Source organism: Taudactylus pleione, unplaced genomic scaffold, assembly GCF_031769625.1.
Source record: "Taudactylus pleione unplaced genomic scaffold, aTauple2 ptg000201l, whole genome shotgun sequence".
Lineage (NCBI taxonomy): Eukaryota > Metazoa > Chordata > Amphibia > Anura > Myobatrachidae > Taudactylus > Taudactylus pleione.
Genome location: NW_028284603.1, coordinates 27,093,099 through 27,112,543, shown reverse-complemented (window position 1 = coordinate 27,112,543; position 19,445 = coordinate 27,093,099). Strand labels below are relative to the sequence as shown.

The 19,445-nt window shown below is 43.6% G+C and overlaps 1 protein-coding gene across 1 annotated transcript in view; it reads left to right on the top strand.

Annotated features, from left to right (window-relative positions):
* Positions 1 to 19,445, top strand: part of TRERF1 (transcriptional regulating factor 1) — a 164,340-nt gene that overhangs the window by 71,425 nt on the left and 73,470 nt on the right. The gene's annotated exons all lie outside the window — the stretch shown is intronic.

Below are 19,445 nucleotides of genomic sequence, written 5' to 3'. Positions count from 1 at the left end.
GATGTTACTATGGTATACTGAAGTAAAATTACAAGCATTTCATAAGTGTCAAAGGCTTTTATTGACAATTTCATTAAGTTTATGTAAAGAGTCAAAATATTTGCAGTGTTGACCCTTCTTTTTCAAGACCTCTGCAATTCGCTCTGGCATGTTGTCAATCAACTTCTGGGCCACATACTGACTGATGGCCGCCCATTCTTGCCTAATCAATGCTTGGAGTTTGTCAGAATTTGTGGGTTTTTGCTTGTCCATCCGCCTCTTGAGGATTGACCACAAGTTCTCAAAGGGATTAAGGTCTGGGGAGTTTCCTGGCTATGGACCCAAAATTTTGATGTTTTGTTCCCCGAGCCACTTAGTTATCAATTTTGCCTTATGGCAAGGTGCTCATCATGCTGGAAAATGCATTGTTCATTACCAAACTGTTCTTGGATGGTTGGGAGAAGTTGCTCTTGGAGGATGTTTTGGTACCATTCCTCATTCATGGCTGTGTTCTTAGGCAAAATTGTGAGGGAGCCCACTCCCTTGGCTGAGAAGCAACCCCACACATGAATGGTCTCAGGATGCTTTACTGTTGGGATCTGACAAAAAGGTCTAAAAACACTGAAGCAGCAGACTTTGTGAAAACCAATACGTGTGTCATTCTCAAAACTTTTGGCCATGGCTGTACTATATTTACATCCTGTATGTGTCGCAGAAATCTTGTTTATTCCCGTACTGTTATTAGTGATAACTTTGAAACAATCCAAACACTCTTGTTTGTTTAGGTTTTTCTTCTTTATCTTTTAAGAGGGTCTAGTCAACATGAGAATATTGGCCTGGTCGTAGTGCTGACATGCAGCATGTCAACATGCTGGCAATGTCTACATCGACCAGGTAAACATTCATCATGTTAACACTGTTGAAATGTAGACATGATTAAAATGTCGACAAAATATCCCAGGTGGTCTACCGGGTCCAGCAACTCCAGCCATTTCTTTAGTTTCCGGCAGTCATCTGATGAAGACTTCCGCTGGATCCAGGTTTTTGGTGGGTTAGGGTCCCGGTCGTAAGACCCGTCGGTGTACGCTGGGCAGAACTATGATCCGGGAAGCCTGTTCTGAGTATTCCACTGGATGAATTTGTACGAAAACTTCAAAAAGTGTTAAAATTGGATCCCAGAAGAAATATTAGGGGGTTGAGGTCCTGATCGGACCTCCCGTTGGTGTACGCTGGGCAGAACTTTGACCCGGGGACGCTGGACAGAACTTTGACCCAGGGAGCCTATTCTAGGCCTTCCACTGGATGGATTTGGATGAAAACTTCACAGAGGGGTGGCAACTGGTCTGAGGTGCCTAATGGAGTGGTTGGGGTCCTGGTCGGACCTCACGGCGGAGTGCGCTGGCCACAACTTCACATCTGTCATGCACACTTTTTGAAGGGCAGTAAAAGTAAGACTTTTCTTTAATCAACTCTGCCAAAGAAATTTTTCCATTTTCTGTTACCGAATGCTATGATGCAGAGGCTGTAGATTTTTTCTATGCCAAGTTCTGTTATGCTTCATTTACAGACAGCCACAAACAGATGTACGTGTTGCATATCAAATTAATCAGTGCAGTCCTGGTGCATGTTAGTTGCATCGCATTGCGATTAAGACAAATTTTCTGTCAAAAAAGGGACTCGGCACAAGCAGTTGCATGGGACCTAGCAGCTCAATCATGCCAGGCATCTCACGCCACTTGGCATTTTGAGACTAGATGTATGAGGACACATCTGTAGTTTCCCTTATGTACAGTCAGTTTTCTTCTTAAATAGATGAGAGGATGCTCTTCAGACTCTTTGTTCTGAGACAGTACAGCACCTATCCCTACATCCAATGCATCTGTTTGCACCACAAAAATTTTTTTAAAGTCAGGTGTCATCAAAATTAGTTGGGTGCATAACACTACCTTCCATGTCTGAGGTACGACCAGAAATCCAACTGTTGTCTGGCTTAGCGCAAGCATGAAGAGCATCACGGCCAGCACTTAGGTCAGAGAATGATGCTTACCGCAACTTAACACCCGGCTTAAGGTGCGGTAACCACATACTTGCCTACTTTTGAAAAGCATTTCAGGGAGATAGTGAAAGCAGCACCTTTGGGCGCGGTGGTAAAGTGTGCGTGTACTGCTACATCTGGGAGGCGTGTCATAATACTGGTTTGCATCCAAATCAAAAGTAAACACACTGATACTGCCCAGAAAATGCATGTAGCCATAGGGATCATTGACATCATGATACTAATGATGCCATTTGAATGTATATATCTCTGTATTTTTTTAATATAACAGCTTCATAATGGGGGTAAGGTGCAGTCAGGGAGATTGCTAGTCTCTTCAGGGAGACAGGGAGATTGCTACTATTTCAGGGAGTCTCCCTGTCAATGAGGGAGAGTTGGCAAGTATGGGTAACCAGAATCTCCCGACTAAGTGCAGGGCACAGCGCAGTCAGTTTAATAGCTCCGGGATCTTCTTCCCATCGCTATTCAAATTGCGCTGACTTGAATCACCCTGAATGAATAGCCATATGGAGCTGGAGACATAGTTGTGACATCCGTGGAAGCATCTCTAGCCAGTGCTTCCCGCTGCTGCACCACCTCTTTTAAGGCTTTGCGGTCTTGGTGCTGCTGCCTTTGGTTTTCATCAGCTAGGTCGTGACGGTGCTCACTTTAGTCGCTTACCGATAAATACACAATTTCACTGCCACCACTAAAGAGTGTCACTGAGTCTTTGCGTTTCCCGAACAAATATAATTATTTCACACCCAATTACTCATAGGTCATTAGCATGGGCCTCACAGGCTAACAGGTTCAATAAGAATCATGAAGAATGTACTAGATTATATGTTTTATCCCAAAAAATATTTCCAAGGCTTAATTTACAAAAATTATTAATAATATGACTTACAAGTTTATACATGCAGAAAAATAATAGTAGTAAAGTAACTCATAGATTCAGGACACTTACAACGGAGGCCTTTAGAACTTCTGCTGTAGGGGATTTCACAAGAAAGAGGTATGTTACATCTGCAACGCGTAGCTGCTCACCAAGGAATCAATATTGATTGTTGGGTGGCATTTATTTTGATGGATACCCAACTCCTTTGTTCCCCCTCAGACACAGTCTACCTGTCAAGTTAGCAGGGCCTAAGATCAATAGAGGACCCCTGGGTCTTCAAATACAGGGTTACCTTGTCAATCTAGCAGGGCCTAAGATCAATAGAGGAGTTACAACATCACTTATGTCATAATGATATGTGACTGAATTACCCATATGGTAGGAAACCTCAAAATCAGCTGTGATCGGCAGCACGGAAGACACTGGGGGAGGGGAGCAGGGATGCAGAGGAACGGTTCCTGGAAAATGATCCTTCGCCAGCTGTCAGGGCCGGCTCGAGGCATGTTCAATCAGTGCGGTCGAACAGGGCTGCCACTCCATAGAGGGTGCACCCCTCCCAGCCATTCCCGATTTCAGTGGGACAGTCCCATTTTTTGGACACTGCCCTACAGTTCCACCCATGGGACGAAGTGTCTCGCAGGCGGTCGGGAGGTTGGGCACCTCCACCACCGCAGCTGGCCCCGCAGAATAGTAATGGATGTGGCATCCATTCAGTGCTGGAAGAGGGCTGGGGGCAGCCCAGCTACTGACGTAGTGCTGGGCTCGCTCCCAGCCTGACGTTAACGGGAGGCGTGCCATACGGAGACGGAGCACTTTCTAAAAGAGGCGCTCCTAGGGAGAGCAACCATCGGTATTTTGAGCCCCTGTCAGGACAGTAGTGTTACGTGTGCTGTAGGTGAGAAGCACTGCACCGGCAGTTGAATACAGGGTGCCAAAGCCTGTCTCCTTCGCTGTCCGTCAACCGATTGGATGGGGAGACAGTGACACAGTCACAGCGTGTCCTGCGGGAGCTAAGCATTTTGCAAAACAGTGTCACTCTCTGCCCAGACACAGCCTATGGTAATCCTAGGTGGCTGCCGCACTTGGCCCCCAATGATGTGGCGCCCTTGTGCAGCTACTTGCTTGAACGGCTCCCAAGCCGGCCATGTGTATGTGTATATATAAAAATGTATATGTATATATACACCCATCAGCTATAACATTTAAACTACTGACAGTTGAAGTGAGCAACATTGATTATCTCGCTACAATGGCACCTGTCAAGAGGTGGGATATGTTAGGCAGCAAGTGAGCAGTCAGTTCTCGAAGTTGACTTGTTGGAAGCAGGAAAAATGGGCAAGAATCTATACGACTCTGACAGGCCATTTTGTGATGGCTAGATGATTGGGTCAGAGCAGTTCCAAATATATATATTTAGTTGGCTGGTTACTACTTGGTTTATACACTTAAGCCGCGCATACACTAGACAATAATTTGGACAATTTGAACGATATCGTTATCTTTCATCACGTCCAATATCACATTGGTCAGTGAACGACCAACAATGTGCGCTCCCGAGGGTCATTGAAGATGTCGTTCATCGCCCGAACATGCAGGCCAACCTGACGATATCGTCAGGTTGTGCATGTTCAGGGATGAGGGAGTGTGCCGGCACTGAGCGATATAGTTAACGATATCGTTCAGTGTGTGTGCTCAATGTCGTTAGCGACATTGAGCCCGGCAGGGGAAATACTAGATGATATCGCTTATGGAGCATATCATCTAGTGTGTACGCAGCATTAGACCCAGGCAACAGCTGTTCCCTTACTTATGGGTTCGAGCCATGTTCCGCTGACCCCTCTGAAGCCGCAGCATGCCTAGACCACTTTAGGCCGATCTGCATCCTGCTGTTACAAATGGAAATATTGATTCAAACTCTAGATATAGATATATCTATATATATATGGATTTCTTTTCCTCAGAGTGTTAAATGAAATTCAATCCAAAACTTCCATTTGTTATAGCAGGAAGCAGGAGTTCTCAGGGTAGCTGGAGCTAGGTGAAAGGATTTCATAAGAATAAGCTCTGGAAAAGCTAGTGAGCTGGTTGACTTTGAGCAGTGAATATGATTAGGATGACTTACAGTACTTTATTCAATGTCTATTTATAGCTATTTACCCAATTGTCACTGGAAAAAACTGCCTCCATGTTGCTGCCACTGCATGCATGTATATTGTTGTCGCTGCTGCACACGTGTAAGTGCTCACAATTTGGTCTTTGGTCAACAGTCCTTAAGTTCATTTGTGGGGGCTTCATGCTGTAATCTAATTTTGATTTAATATAAACTTAAAGCTGCATTATTACCCCTGAAAGTATTGTACAAACATGCCACTACTCTAGCTGGATGCCCTGGTAACAATGGTTGCTTGTAGGGGCTCAGACCAGGAAGAGTAATTAGTCAAATAATTCTGAACCAGCAAATCAATAAAGCTTGTCAATATCTTTAAATGTCGGTGGTAAGGGGGTGTAAATTGGAGGCCCAGTCACAGGCGGAGTGTGATTAGACACCCCCCTCCCTCCTTTGGTTTTCAGCATAGGCTGTGAGAAATAATAATTAAGGTTTTATTACCCTAATATCCTGAAGTGTGACATCACGCACGGTTCTATCCTCACAGCTAAGCTGGCTGTGTGTTCTCTACTGGTATAATTAAAATGTGAAGAGCATTATAGTGTAGTTCATTTCTGCTGAGGATCAGCACCTGCTATCAACTTTCCTTTGCTGTTATTTTATTAAATTTCATAATATGAAAATGTCCAAAATTACAAGAATGGCAATGATTGAAAAACACTACTAAAAATAATAAAAGCTATCTCCAAGCAGAATGATGCATTAAAGGGAGGTATACAAATATAATGTAGACATCACAGTAGTACAACAAAGGGTAGAAGGGAAACAAAACACAAAACAAACAATATACCAGTACCGGTGTAGCCCACCAAATTGCGGGGGAGGTACCTGATTGACCCTAATGTCTGACCCTACATCCCATCCCATCTTGCCCTCCTCGTCCGCTCTGGTTCCAGTTGAGACAGCTGAACCTAATCAAGCACTTGTGTGCATTGCATATATGGGAATAATGGAGAAGGAAGAGGTGGATGGGTAGCAGACTAGGTGAGTGCTAGACCTTCCCTATGTACAGTAGGTCAACTACGCTCCTCTGTAGGATCATGAAACTCCTGTTCTCAGCCGTGGCAGTTCGGCATTGCAACACACATAACAGCGAGAGGAAGGTGGAGGAAGAGAGGGGAATTATTACAGGAGTTTAGATAGCCTCTCTGTATGTGACTTAGATAGGAGCCTCCGAGCGAAGGTCCATATCTAAAGACATCTCAGTACACAGACCGACTCACTGGCAGTAACCTCCATTTTATTTTATAATATAAAACATTCCCATTTAAATTTTTATAAGTATTTTCCCAGAGTGCATTTTTATTTGTGTTAATGGAGATTTCCCTAATTTTTGTTCTGATGGTTTGTTCCATAAGCTATATACAGCATTTAATGTTTTCTTGTTACTGTAAAGAATGTCAGAATGGTTTACACGTGACAGAAAATGACAGAGCACCAAGATATAGGTTATAAATATTTCCTGAACACGCTTGCCAGCAATACTGTATGAGCCCTCCAAAGCATATATGCATTCTCCAGTTTCACATGCATAGGAGCATAGATGTTTATATGGTGTTTTTTTTTGTTTATTACAATTTAGTCACATTGGATGGTGTATGTGTATGTATTGTAAATTATATTAATGTACACTGAGGATGTTTGTATTATATATTTAGCACCAAGCTAGAAAGTGATAATGCAAAGGATATTCAGGTGATAGCGCTTCACTGTTTGGTCTTTCTTCAGTTTTATATGATGGGAGTCTCAGATGTTTCACAATAATTAAGACCAATCACTAATAAATACTGGGCCTGATTCTGACCCGCTCGCGAGCGCTGTTCGCTCGCAAGCGGGTCGATGGTGCCGAAGTGCGCATGCGCACGACGGAGGGAGCTCCGTCGTGCGCATGTCCGAGACCCGGCGAGCGACGAGGAAGTCGTCGCTCCGGGTCTCGCCCCAAAGGGGGCGTGCTGTCGATGGTGAGTGACAGCACGCCCCCTTTGGTGGGCGTGCCGGGGGCGTGGCTGCCAGACTGAGGCGTTCCCATGGGAACGCCTACCGTCTGGGTCCGGCCCCACTGACATCACTAGTGATGTCAGTGGAGTGATTTTGGCTCTGATAGAGCCAAAATCACTCCAGGGCTTGCGGTCACCGAGACCCTACCGCAGGGTCTCGTCGCAAGCCCTGGAGTGATTTTGGCTCTATCAGAGCCAAAATCACTCCACTGACATCACTAGTGATGTCAGTGGGGCCGGACCCAGACGGTAGGCGTTCCCATGGGAACGCCTCAGTCTGGCAGCCACGCCCCCGGCGTGATGTCAGTGGATGTGATGTCAGTGGAGTGGAGTCAGATGGATGTCAGTGGAGTGATTTTGGCTCTGATAGAGCCAAAATCACTCCAGGGCTTGCGGTCACCGAGACCCTACCGCAGGGTCTCGTCGCAAGCCCGATGGTCACGATGGTCTTGACCATCGCGACCATCATCATGGACGCTCGCTATAGCTGTGGGTGGTAACCCACAGCTATGCGAGCGTCCATGAGGCCGCTCCAAAATGAGGTAGGAGGGCCCTGATTCAGAGCGAGCGCTCTGGTCAGAGCGTTCGGCTCTGAATCAGGCCCACTGTCTTGACTACTGTACACTTACTCAATAAAGATGAAACTTGTATCAATACTTCAATTTCCAATATCAGATTGCGGGGTCTATTTACTAAGCAGTGTTAGGAGACAGAGTGAAAAGTGATAAGAAAGTGATAAGGTGCCAGCCAATCATCTCCCAACTGTCATCTTTCAAACACAGCCTGTGAGATGACAGTTGGGAGCTGATTGGCTGGCACCTTATCACTTTTTACTCTGGGGCTAATTCAGACCCGCTCGCGAGCACTCGCAAGCGGATCGATGTTGCCCAAGTGCGCATGCACACGACGGAGGCGGCTCCGTTGTGTGTGCATGCGCGAGACCCGAATAACAGCGGCCAAGCCGTCGTTATGGGTCTCGCACCAAAGGGGACGTGCTGTCGATGGTGATTGACAGTACGCCCCCTTAGGTGGGCATGCCGGGGGCGTGGCTGCCCAGACGGAGGCGTTCCCATGGGAACGCCTACCATCTGGGGCCGGCCCCACTGACATCACTAGTGATGTCAGTGGGAGTGCTTTTGGCTCTGATAGAGCCAAAAGCACTCCAGGGCTTGCAGCAGCGAGACCCTACCACAAGGGTCTCGTCGCAAGCCTGATGGTCGCGATGGTCTTGACCATCCTGACCATCATTTTGGCCGCTCGCTATAGCTGTGGGTGGTCACCCACAGCTATGCGAGCGGCCAGGAGGCCGCTCCAAACAGTAAGAGGGACGGCCCTGATTCAGAGCAAGCGCTCTGTCAGAGCGTCCGGCTCTGAATCAGGGCCTCTGTCTCCTAACACTGCTTAGTAAATAGACCCCTGAGGCACTCAATCTTTGGATGTCTGGATCACATATATTCCTCAAATAAGTAATAAAAGAGGGTTGAAATTAGAGTAAACCCTTTTACACCTTCTAGAAAAATAAAAAAAAAATAATTCCCTTACCTGGGGTGTGCATTCTGGGGTAAGTCTTCCAGACTGGAGTGATGAACAGCTTATCTCTATGAAAACAGGGCCTGATTCAGAGCCGCTCGTAAGCGGCCGTTCGCTCGTTCCGAGCGATGTTCGCACATCTGCGCATGCGTACGGTTTGTAATACGCATGCGCGAACCAGTCAGTGCGGCCGAAAAACATTTGTTCGCTATATAGCGAATGCCTGCTATTTTGAGTGACAGAGGGAGGCGTATGTGGGTGGTAACAGGGGATGGTGCTTGAAAACGGGGAGTGGAATCAGAACGCAGGCATGCTTAAAGGTCAAAACGGGCGTTTTATAGGTGTGCATAATTAATACAGCAGTGTCATTGACCACGTCACTTGGTTGTTTTAAAGTCAGAACTGCTCGCTGTATAGCGGTAGGAAAAACCAGCCACAAGAATAGCGAGCTGTTCATACGCTGTTCGATGTACTCGATTAATCTATTAAATAGCGGACATGACGTATGGTGCGAGCGGCCAGGGGGCATATTTTTCAAAAAACGACCGCATGTTTTGTTCGCTCGTTCAGACATAGAGGCGGCAACAGACCGCAAAGAGCGATTTAAATAGCCACCCCCTTTATCAGAACGACCGTCCGCAAATAGCGTCCGGCTCTGAATCAGGCCCACAGTTCCTCAGGTGCTCTGTCTCAGGATATGGAGCAGGTTCTCAGAAAAGCCTCCAAGTTGCCCCCTGGATTTCTCTGTCATAAACCTGGAGTCCTTACCACCATATTTTAACATCAATCTTTTTCAAGGTCACCTGTCCCGTAGGCATTCTGGCACACTTCAGGTAGGGAATTTTTGTTTTAGCTTTTTGTCTTTTATCCTACAAATCTATCTGCAGTGCAGTAATACAAATGTTCTGAAGGCGGTGTTCCCCTTTAGCAGCCAGCATGCCAAGGCTAAAGTACAGCAGCCCAGTGATGTTTTCATTAAGTTGCAAAGCCCATATAGCAGTGGTTTCCAAATGTTTTTGAATCACGGCGGCCTAGAATGTCAGCATTTTTTACACAGCACCCCTAGGCCAAAGGTTTTTTATTGAGAAAGTCAGAAAAAACTATTCAATGATGTAAATAGTGCTTACCTGTCCTCCTAAGGGCCAGTTATGTAGTGGTGGACATGACTGCGCTTCTGTTTGTCCACATAGTTTATGATTGGCAGCTACCAGCACTGATTTCACATTGACTATAAATAATTTGATTTGGTCCTGGACCACCAGCTCATGGCACCCCTTCAAGTGCCCCAGGCACCCCATGGTGCCACTGTGTCATTCCATGAAATACAGGACACAATACATGAAAAATTGTATCACAGCAGATGCCAAAACATTTTCAACTTCATTTCTTTCTACTGATGAACTTAGTGCCTTCAGATGATGTAGTTAATGTTGGTGACTGGTTCTATCTTGAATATGATGGAAAGAGTTACCCAGGTGAGATCAAGGACATCAGGAATGGGTGAATACTTAGTCAGCACAATGGAGCAAGCTGGCAGCTACTGGAAATTGCCATCATCACCAGATGAAATATTTTATACATCTTCACATTTAATCAGGAAGATAAACAGGACTACATTGATTAATTCACGTGGATTCTACAGGTTTGAGTAATTTGTATCAGAGCCCTTTTTACATGTCTTCAGAAGTTGTGGAGTTCAGGTACTGATCTATATTTTAATTTGGTGCAGATTATACAAGAATTAGCATTCTAGCTACACATATCACAATGGCCGTGTTTCAATTCAATGTGATGTTGAATAGTTCAAGGAGGGAGCTCCCGAAGCTATTCAATACAGCGCCATGTTTGGTCGGGCTAAGGAATTTCTTCTCGCACCCTCCTGGGATGCGAGGAGAAATCCGACAAAAGTGCCGGAGCCGTGGCTGTTTTCTGGCTTAGCGCTGCGCTAACAGCCGCGCGCCCGGTTAAGTTGCGATGAACTGGCATTCTCTGACCTAACCGCGCTGAACTGAATAGCTTCGGAAGCTCCCTCCCGGGGTTATTCAACATCGCATTGAATTGAATCGCCGCCATTGTAATAAAAAAATTTAAAACACAACTGTAAGACATAATAAAGACTGTCCCTGATGTTCTCTCACTGTTGTGATTTTTTTTGAAGATATAAATGAGACTTAAGCAAGCATTTTTAAGTAGGAAAAAATGATGGTGTCATACAGTTATAGTAGGCAAGATATCCAATTAATGTTTTTACTTTTACTTAACTTTTTCATGTTTGCCTGCAAACGATCACACAGAGCACTGGTCACATAGACATCTACTTTGAGTAGCAAATGAAGAACACAGAACTAATATGTAGCAAGTGACAGTTTGATGGACAGAGGGCCTGATTCAGACCCGGACGCTATGCTGCGCTTGCGCGCATTGAGCGATTTTTCGCAATCTGCGCATGCATATGAGTCGCAATGTGCGTGCGCGAACCAGTCATTGCGATGGGAATGTGCTCGCCCGTAGCCCGCAGTCGGGCCGCTATCTTGAGTGACAGAAAGTGCTGTTTGTGGGTGGTAACAGGGGAAGGTGCTTGAAAACAGGGGTGTGGATGTGCGAACGCAGATGTGCCCGACCGTCAGAAAGGAGTTTAATGGGTGTGCATAATTAGCAAAGTAGCGTCATTACATACGTGACTGGGTTGTATTTTAGCCTGAACTGCTCGCAATGTTGTGGTGGGAAAAGGCTACCACAAGCGCTGTGAGCAGCTCCGATGGCTCTCGATGTTCACGATTAATCCTACAACTGCCGGAGATGACGTGTGTTGCGAGTGGCAAAGGGGCGTCTTTATACAGGTGCGAGCGCATAGTGCGGCCGCTCGCTATTAGTGGGCGGCTTTACGCGACGCAGTGCGAGCACATGATTTAAATAGCCGGCCCCTTTTAGCCAGCGAGCGGACGCAAATAGCATCCGAGTCTGAATCAGGCCCAGAGTACATTCAGTGGCATTTATTTAAAAAAACAAATAGATGGCTGTGATAGATAATGAGGTAATACTCCAAAGTGACCTTTCCAACACTTATCTCACTAGTTATTCATGTGACAGTGCATATGTATGTCTCCAAAATACATTATGTTTGCAATATAGTTTCAGGTAGTATTTAAAAATGTGTAATGACATGTATTCTATGTCAAAGATGAATTTAATTTCTAGGAAAAGCCTTCCTCTGGGAAATAAGCCATGTCAGATGATTTCATTATTTATTGCACTACAACCCAGCCCATACAGATGGTAATGATGATTGATAGGACACTGTCATCCATAAACTTGTTCATCAGGATGTATTTTCTGTCTGTGCTCCTACAGTGATCTCATGCCCTACTTTTCCTGAACACTTATAAATGGGAACTTCTGAATTATGTGCACAGAGTGGCCACGTAACTTATATTTTCTGTGATGAATAAAAATGAAAACACCGGTATTAAATGTTGCTGTGAGTCTTTTAATTGCATCTCGGTAACCCTCATGGCAATACAGCTATCTTTCCTAGCCCATTAACCTAATTAACCAAAAGATAATTTATGTATAAGTAAATGAATTCATCATTTTTCTACAGCTGCTAAATGTCAAACATAATGATCTATGTTTTTAAAGTGCAGCCATCCTGTACTCACATGGGAGGCAGACTATTTCCACACTAGGTCAGTATTCGTGTGTATGTGTCTGTTACATCGCTAGAAACACAGTGATTCCCAAACAGTGTATCAGGACACAACAATACCAGGCTGTATGTGTCTCAAGTATCCAAGGGAAGAAATATTAAAATACATTTAAAATATACAAAAGTAATTATATCTGTAATGTATAGAAATTTAACATTGGATCAATATTAGCTGTGATTCTATTTGGGATGTCCCAGCGCTGCACCTATAGTTATGTTGTCTATTTTGTAAGGTGATGCTAGAGTAATTGTATTGAACTTAACGGACTCAATGGATACAATGTGGGTCAATACAACCTCTTCAATCTGCTGCAGAAATGTACAGACACATTCTGGGTCTGATTCTTGTAGTGCGCAAAGCAGCTGTAGGTCGTACCGGCATTCTGGCTGCCTTGTGAAGCAGGGGGTGGGGTCACGATGACGCGTTGTAGCATGACTCAGGTAACACCCCCCCGCGCTGCCCCGCTGCGAGGGTGGATGTGGTGCAAGTATTTGCAGGGGGGAGTGTTAGGGGGAAGGTGGCCGGGAGACTTGCAGACTTTCTTGGTGGCCGGAAGCGCCACATGATTTTTGGGTGCTTACCTACTTTCCGGAAAAGTAGGCAAGTATGCTGTAGTTGCGGGCCGCCATGGAAGCTTGATTTTCTAACTTATGCTAATAACAGGGGTATTCAATTTGGGTGCGATAACATCGTTTTTGCTTTAATATTGCAATTATGATGTCATTATCGCAGGTTTTACTTTTACACCCTATTCAATTTCAAAGACTTATCGCAGTTTTGACAAGTCTTTGATAAAAAACGGTGATAAGTTTTCACCATTGAATAGGTGTCGAAAAAAAGTGCAGAATTGGGGTTTAGGGGTGCAGGCTTAAAAAAAAAAGCCTGCACCCCTGAAGAACTGTTTCAAAAAAAGTTAACTTTAAAATTGGGGTGCAAAAAAAAAAAATGGGGAAAAATTGTTAAACAATAGGGAAATAGGTTCAGGGCTATTCTGCATGTATGCGGCAGGTGTTTTGAAGAATAGAATTATAGCGGCAGGTGCACAAATGCAGAATTTTTAAAAACTGACTTTAGGGACATCAAAATATGCAAGTACCCATTTTCATGTACCCCAAATTTGATGGGACCACTTAAAAAAACGAAAAAAATAACCTAAGTGCTCTTCTGCATCACTTCTTCAATGTCGGGAAAAAAACACCTGCTGCGGCTATTTAAATCCCCGACTTTCAATTAAAGTCTAAAACGGGGGTACCCATAGTGTTCCCCCATGTTTTTACAACTTTAGGGGGGTCTTACAATTATTTTAAGGAAAAATTCGTAACTTTACGCAAATCCAACTTCGGAGTTTCCCGTTTTCGTTAATTTTATATTGAATACGGGGATAAGCGGGAGCGCGCACCAGACTTAACGCAGAAAAAAACTCTGATATGAAACGTTAACTTCGGCAGTGAAGTTAACGTTTCATAATGATTACCCCTCTAAGAATCCGTTGGGCTAATGCTGAGGTTTGTGTGTCTGTAAGCGGAACGCCTTTGCTTTTACACCAACCGCCACAACTGTACAGGCCCTTTCTAGGTGTGGCGCGACTTGTAGCGCATGGAGGATAGATGTATGTGGTCACATCTGTATACACTGGTGTGTCAGCTACTGGGGCAGTCTTTCCAACGCTTTTCAGCATACATGCAATATTCAGGGAGGTATCCACAGATTACTTCCAAGAAGAAGGCACGTAGGTGGGTGATCAATTGTAGTAACTGTAACGGTTGAGTCTGTACACATGAAAGCGCCTTGGTAGTTTGTAAACTCCATACCAGATATTGTTATAATCTTAGTGTGTCTATTAGGACACCAGTTTCCCATTAATATGTTGAATCTCATTCCTCTAGTATACCACTTTCTTTAAGTTTAGTTTTAGTTAGTTTAAAGGTGGCTGTTTTCAGGGATTATTATAAAGAAGAAATGATTGCATGGGAAATCTAAAAAAGTACAGAAATGACAATACCATGGCTATATCATGCATCTCTCCATCAGAAATTTGCAATACACTGTTCAACAAGATGGAGTATGAAGGATGTGGGTTTGTTTTTGAACCTTACTTTACCACAAAAGTCTCTAGGTGCAGACAAAGGTGTAATGTAGAACATCATGTAGAAAAAGAGTTTGCTTTGCTTTCAGTGACACTTAGAGGTCTATTTATAAAATACTACATTATTTGTATATACAATATTGACACATCTTGCCGATTTTTGCACCTCTTCTACATATTTAATAAAGGAGCACCACCGTAGAGGTCTTGTGGAAACCTACCTCTCTGGTGACTTATGTTCCCCGGCATCAGCATAATACAACGAAATATCCATTCTGCAGGAGGTCATCTCACTCATACCTTCCTAAAGACTGTTTATTGCCACTAACAACATTGTTTACACTAACTTGATAAATACTAACAAATTTCTTGATACATCTTCTAAACTTTATGATTCAGGGGTCTATTTATCAAGCAGTGAAACGTGTGAAATGAGTCAGAGGAGAAGTTGCCCATAGCAACCAATCAGCTCCTACCTATTATTTGATAGACTGTACTTGATAAATGCTACTTCAATGCTGAATGGTTGCTATGGGCAACTTCTCCACTGGTACATTTCTCTATGCTTTTCACTGCTTGATAAATAGACCCCTCAGTCAGTTGGATTGTGAGGCTGTTTTTTTAATTGTGATTGCACACAGATATACAAGTGTCGCATATCAAATAAATCAGCAGTGTCTCCTTGTGCATACTAGTCACATCATATTGCAACTTAGACCCATCTTCGGCAAAAGAACAGATGCCCGATGCTAGCAGAGATGCCTGGGAGCTGGCTGCTCACTCACGCCTGGCATATCGCACTGTGTGGTGTATTGAGGCTAGATGAGCAAGGACACATAAGCTTCTCTTGATATTTAATATTAAATATTATTGATAATCCTGTGTGTTATCAAGACAATTCTGCTTAATTAGATGGATGGGAGGTATTTTGTCTTGGTCCCAAGAATTCATTGGTTTTTTTATTACTGTTATTGAAAGCACTTGAATACTTTGACATTTTTTATCTCATTTTACAGTCAATAAGAGAAAGTTGAATAGGGTCCGGCTAGCCTCGCTGGTGTGGTTCGACACCCTTTATTTTGTGGGGAAAATGGATTTTGATGTTAATGAAATAAAAGTTATGCTTGAGCCGTATGGATGAGCACTGGAAGGGATTATCAAGCTGTTTATGTTATTTGAGGGCATCTTATAATAGAATCCCATGACAATAAAAGGGCCAATTTGAGTTGTATATTTGCTATTTCTATATTGTATGAGGGGAATGGGTAAAAGGGGGATGTGCAGTGGGCTGTCCCATATTGATTCCTGTTTTATCTTGGCTTTCTCTATTTACCATAGTTCTTGCAGTGCTGGTAATTGTGTTTTTTGCAAAATAAAAAGGTTGTTAATACCACTTCTCCGAAATGTATTACAAGGCAGACCATGAGTGCCTTCATCTTCAGTTAATAATGCAAAGCGAAAATAAAATGTGATCTTTTCATTACTTACCGTGTAGCAGATAGCGCCACCTGAGGATCCTTTTTATTATGGTGATACTGTAACGATCAAGAATATCGTGAATATCGATAAGTGACCGCCTATTAAGGGCCGTATTCAATTAGCGGCGAAAACGGCCGTTTTTTTTCGCCGAAGATGAAAACGGACGTTTTTCCCCCCAAAAAACGGCGATATTTTCACCAAAAAACAGGCAGAAACGCAATTGGCAAAAAAAGTTTCTCCATCCCAGACCAGGCGAAAAAAAATGCAAAATCCATATTTTTGGCTAAAAATGTGGGGATTTCTTTCAGAACCTTTTGGACACCCCCCTAATGATAAATTACCCCCCCCCAAAAAAATTCATAAATTGCGCACTTTTTGGCGAAAAAGGGCCGCACAATTTTGGGCGAAAAAAAAAAACCTTTGAAAATGATAGGAAGCAATTTTTTTTCTGTGAAATTACTGTTCCACGTAAATTGGGATATGTTAAAATGGGTGCAAGTATATTTTCCTGTCGTACAAATGCAATTTTAAAAACCATAAAAAACCGCCTGCTGTGACCGCGTGCAATGTTTAAAATACTTCACACATCCATACCGTCCTACGAAAAATCAGACCCAATACATTAAAACCATTTTCAATGTTCTTTCGTTTTTTTTACCCAAAATTTGCGCGGTTGTTTTTCACCAAAGTGCACAACTTACAAATTTTTGGGGGGTCATTTATCATTAGGGGGTGTGTCCAAAGGGTTCTGAAAGAAATCACATTTTTAGCCAAAACTAGGGATTTTAAAAAAAATTTCGCCTGGTCTGGAATGGAGAAAACTTTCCTCCAGTTTTTTTCGCCAATTGCATTTTCGCCTGTTTTTGGCGAAAATATCGCCTTTTTTTTGCCGAAAAAGTCAGTTTTCGCCTATTGCGAAAATAACAACCGTTGTCGCCGCTAATTGAATACGGCCCTAAGGAGGTTAAATAGTTTAAAAGCTTTTAATGTTCAGGTTCATGCACTGTATACCATAAAAGCTGTTATTTTTATCATATACTGTGTATAAAAATAATATAAAAAAAAAAATCGTATTAGAAAAGTTCTAAAAAGATTTTGACCTAATTCAATCATAAAAAAAAGCCCATCAATTTCTGAGCAAAAATATTAGCCAGTTTATTGGTCAATGACAACTATAGAGTTATAATCAAATGCGAAAATTTGTAGTAGTTATAATTAATTGTGAATGATTTTATTTTTAAACTGCTCATGCATTTTTGTTTTTTAATAGAACATGGACAGACCAACCCTCCTTAACTTCAAAAATATATACATACTTACGGTCAGGTTGCGTCCTAGGATCTGCCGTTACTCACCTCAGCGCTGGCTTCCCCTGGTCACTCGCGTGGTCAGACGCCAGGTGCGGTGGAGGGTGACGCGCTGAGTATTATTCCTAGTGACATGTAGACCTCCTTGGTTATGCTGTGCCTTGGTTACTACGGTTGCCGTCATGGACGCAGCCATGACAGTTTGAATCACCTGACTACCCTGTACCCAATGGTAGCATGATGGCGCTCAGCTGACGCTGTCCACCAATGATCTGCTACTGCAGGGCATAAAGCCGGTCTCTGGGCAACAGGAAGTTAGTTGCCTGTGCAACGTTGTCGCTTCTGAGTGTATCCTTCCTGTTACCTCGTTCCAGGTTCCTCTGCGATTCCTTGTGAAACCAGTGTCAGATCTTTGTGCGACAGTGCATCAAGAACATCTGGCCCAGGCCTGGCCAACCTGTGGCGCAGCTGTTGTGAAACTACAAGTCCCAGCATGCTTTACAAGCTGATCAGTGTGAGGGTATGCTGGGACTTGTAGTTTCACAACAGCTGGAGAGCCACAGGTTGGCCAGGGCTAATCTAGCCTGTGTGCCCCTATACCAACTCGTTGTGCAACAGTGCGTCCAGAACATCTAGCCTGTGTGCCATCTATATCGACTCTCTGTGTAACTGTGCCATATCATCTTGCCAGTGTACATTACTCATGCCGGATTCCGACACAAAGTAGCGTCAAGGACCCCTTTCTGGTGTATCAATCTATGTGCCTATCTCAGCGCAGCATTGCGTCAAGGACCCCTTTCTGGTGTACTAGATATAGCGTCTTTTGATGCAGTTTAGCGTTTAGACTCCTCTCCAGTGTACGACTCTCGAGTGCTCTCCTTCTCATTACAGGACACCTACCACTATCAGCATTATAGTACATAAAGCTATCTCCTGTATTGGTGTTTCTTTTTAGAAGTATATCTCCTGGGCCATTTATATCTGTCTCTATTCCCACGTTATCAGACACCAGTCCAAAGGGTGGCGACCTGCCAGTTGGATGCAGCTAAAACCCATATCCCGATTGGTGGGGTCACTGGAGAACTGGAGAACACCTCCCAGCTGGTTAAAGTCCGCACCTTTGGACTAGTCTCGTCAACGTCTGATATCCGTGGATGAGGAGATCATATATACAGGCCCCGCGCCTCCGATTCTTCCCTCAACCCAGGACCTCAGCTTTCACTCCCTACAAAGGGGAATCCTCTACGGCGGATGTGACACTTACCAACTTTCTGGCTGCCCCGTCTGGGAGGCAGCAACCAATCCGGGAGAGTTGCCTTCTCTTGCCGGGGGACGGGAGTGCTACCCGATTTTCAGGGGGGCTCCCGGCCATTCCGGGAGATTAGTCAACCATGAATATATATAATTACCATTTTTTAATTGCCTTTATTTAAAACTTTTTTTTTATAACAAACCGCAATATTAAACATTAGATAAGAGACACACATCTACACCTCCTTCACTCTCGCATACAATTGTAATATCGAAGAGTCTTAACCTTGGGGCCCAGATCAGCCTAAAAATATCTGGGGAGCACCAAAGGTGTATGTAATTAAGGGAATCATTAAGGGGCCCTTTTATCAACGAGTTTTATCATATGCAACGAGTTTTAAAACTCGTTGCGTATGATAAATGGTGCTCCAGCCAATCAACTCCCAATTGTCATTTTTCAAACGGATGACCGTTAGGAGCTGATTGGCTGGAGCGCCATCATCATATGCAACGAGTTTTAAAACTCGTTAATAAATGGGCCCCATAATCACTGTATTCATTCAAATAAATTAGACAGTTTATTAGCATTCAATTTAATAATATCATTTTTGTAACATGAAATTTAAGCAGTCTTCGGAATAATCTTTCATAGTATGTTTGGTGTTTAATTACTGTACAGTACATTATCATTTGCTTTAAATATGGGGCCATTTGCCAGATATTCCAGGGTCCCTTATTGCCATAAGAGTTTAATGTTGCTTTCCTTCACCCTCTTACCTTTCACCATAAATCACACATCCCAAGCTGAAGAGAGCTGACCTGGCAAATGGCAAATTCATTGTAAGATTTTTTTATTTTAATTATAAAGATAATCATGATTAAAATTGAGAGTAAAGCTGGGTACACACCTCAGCAATGCCCCGATCTAGCAACAATGTGATGTATCCATATAGCACATTGCTGCACACACTACACAATCCGCTGTATGATGCCACAATTTTAATTGGGG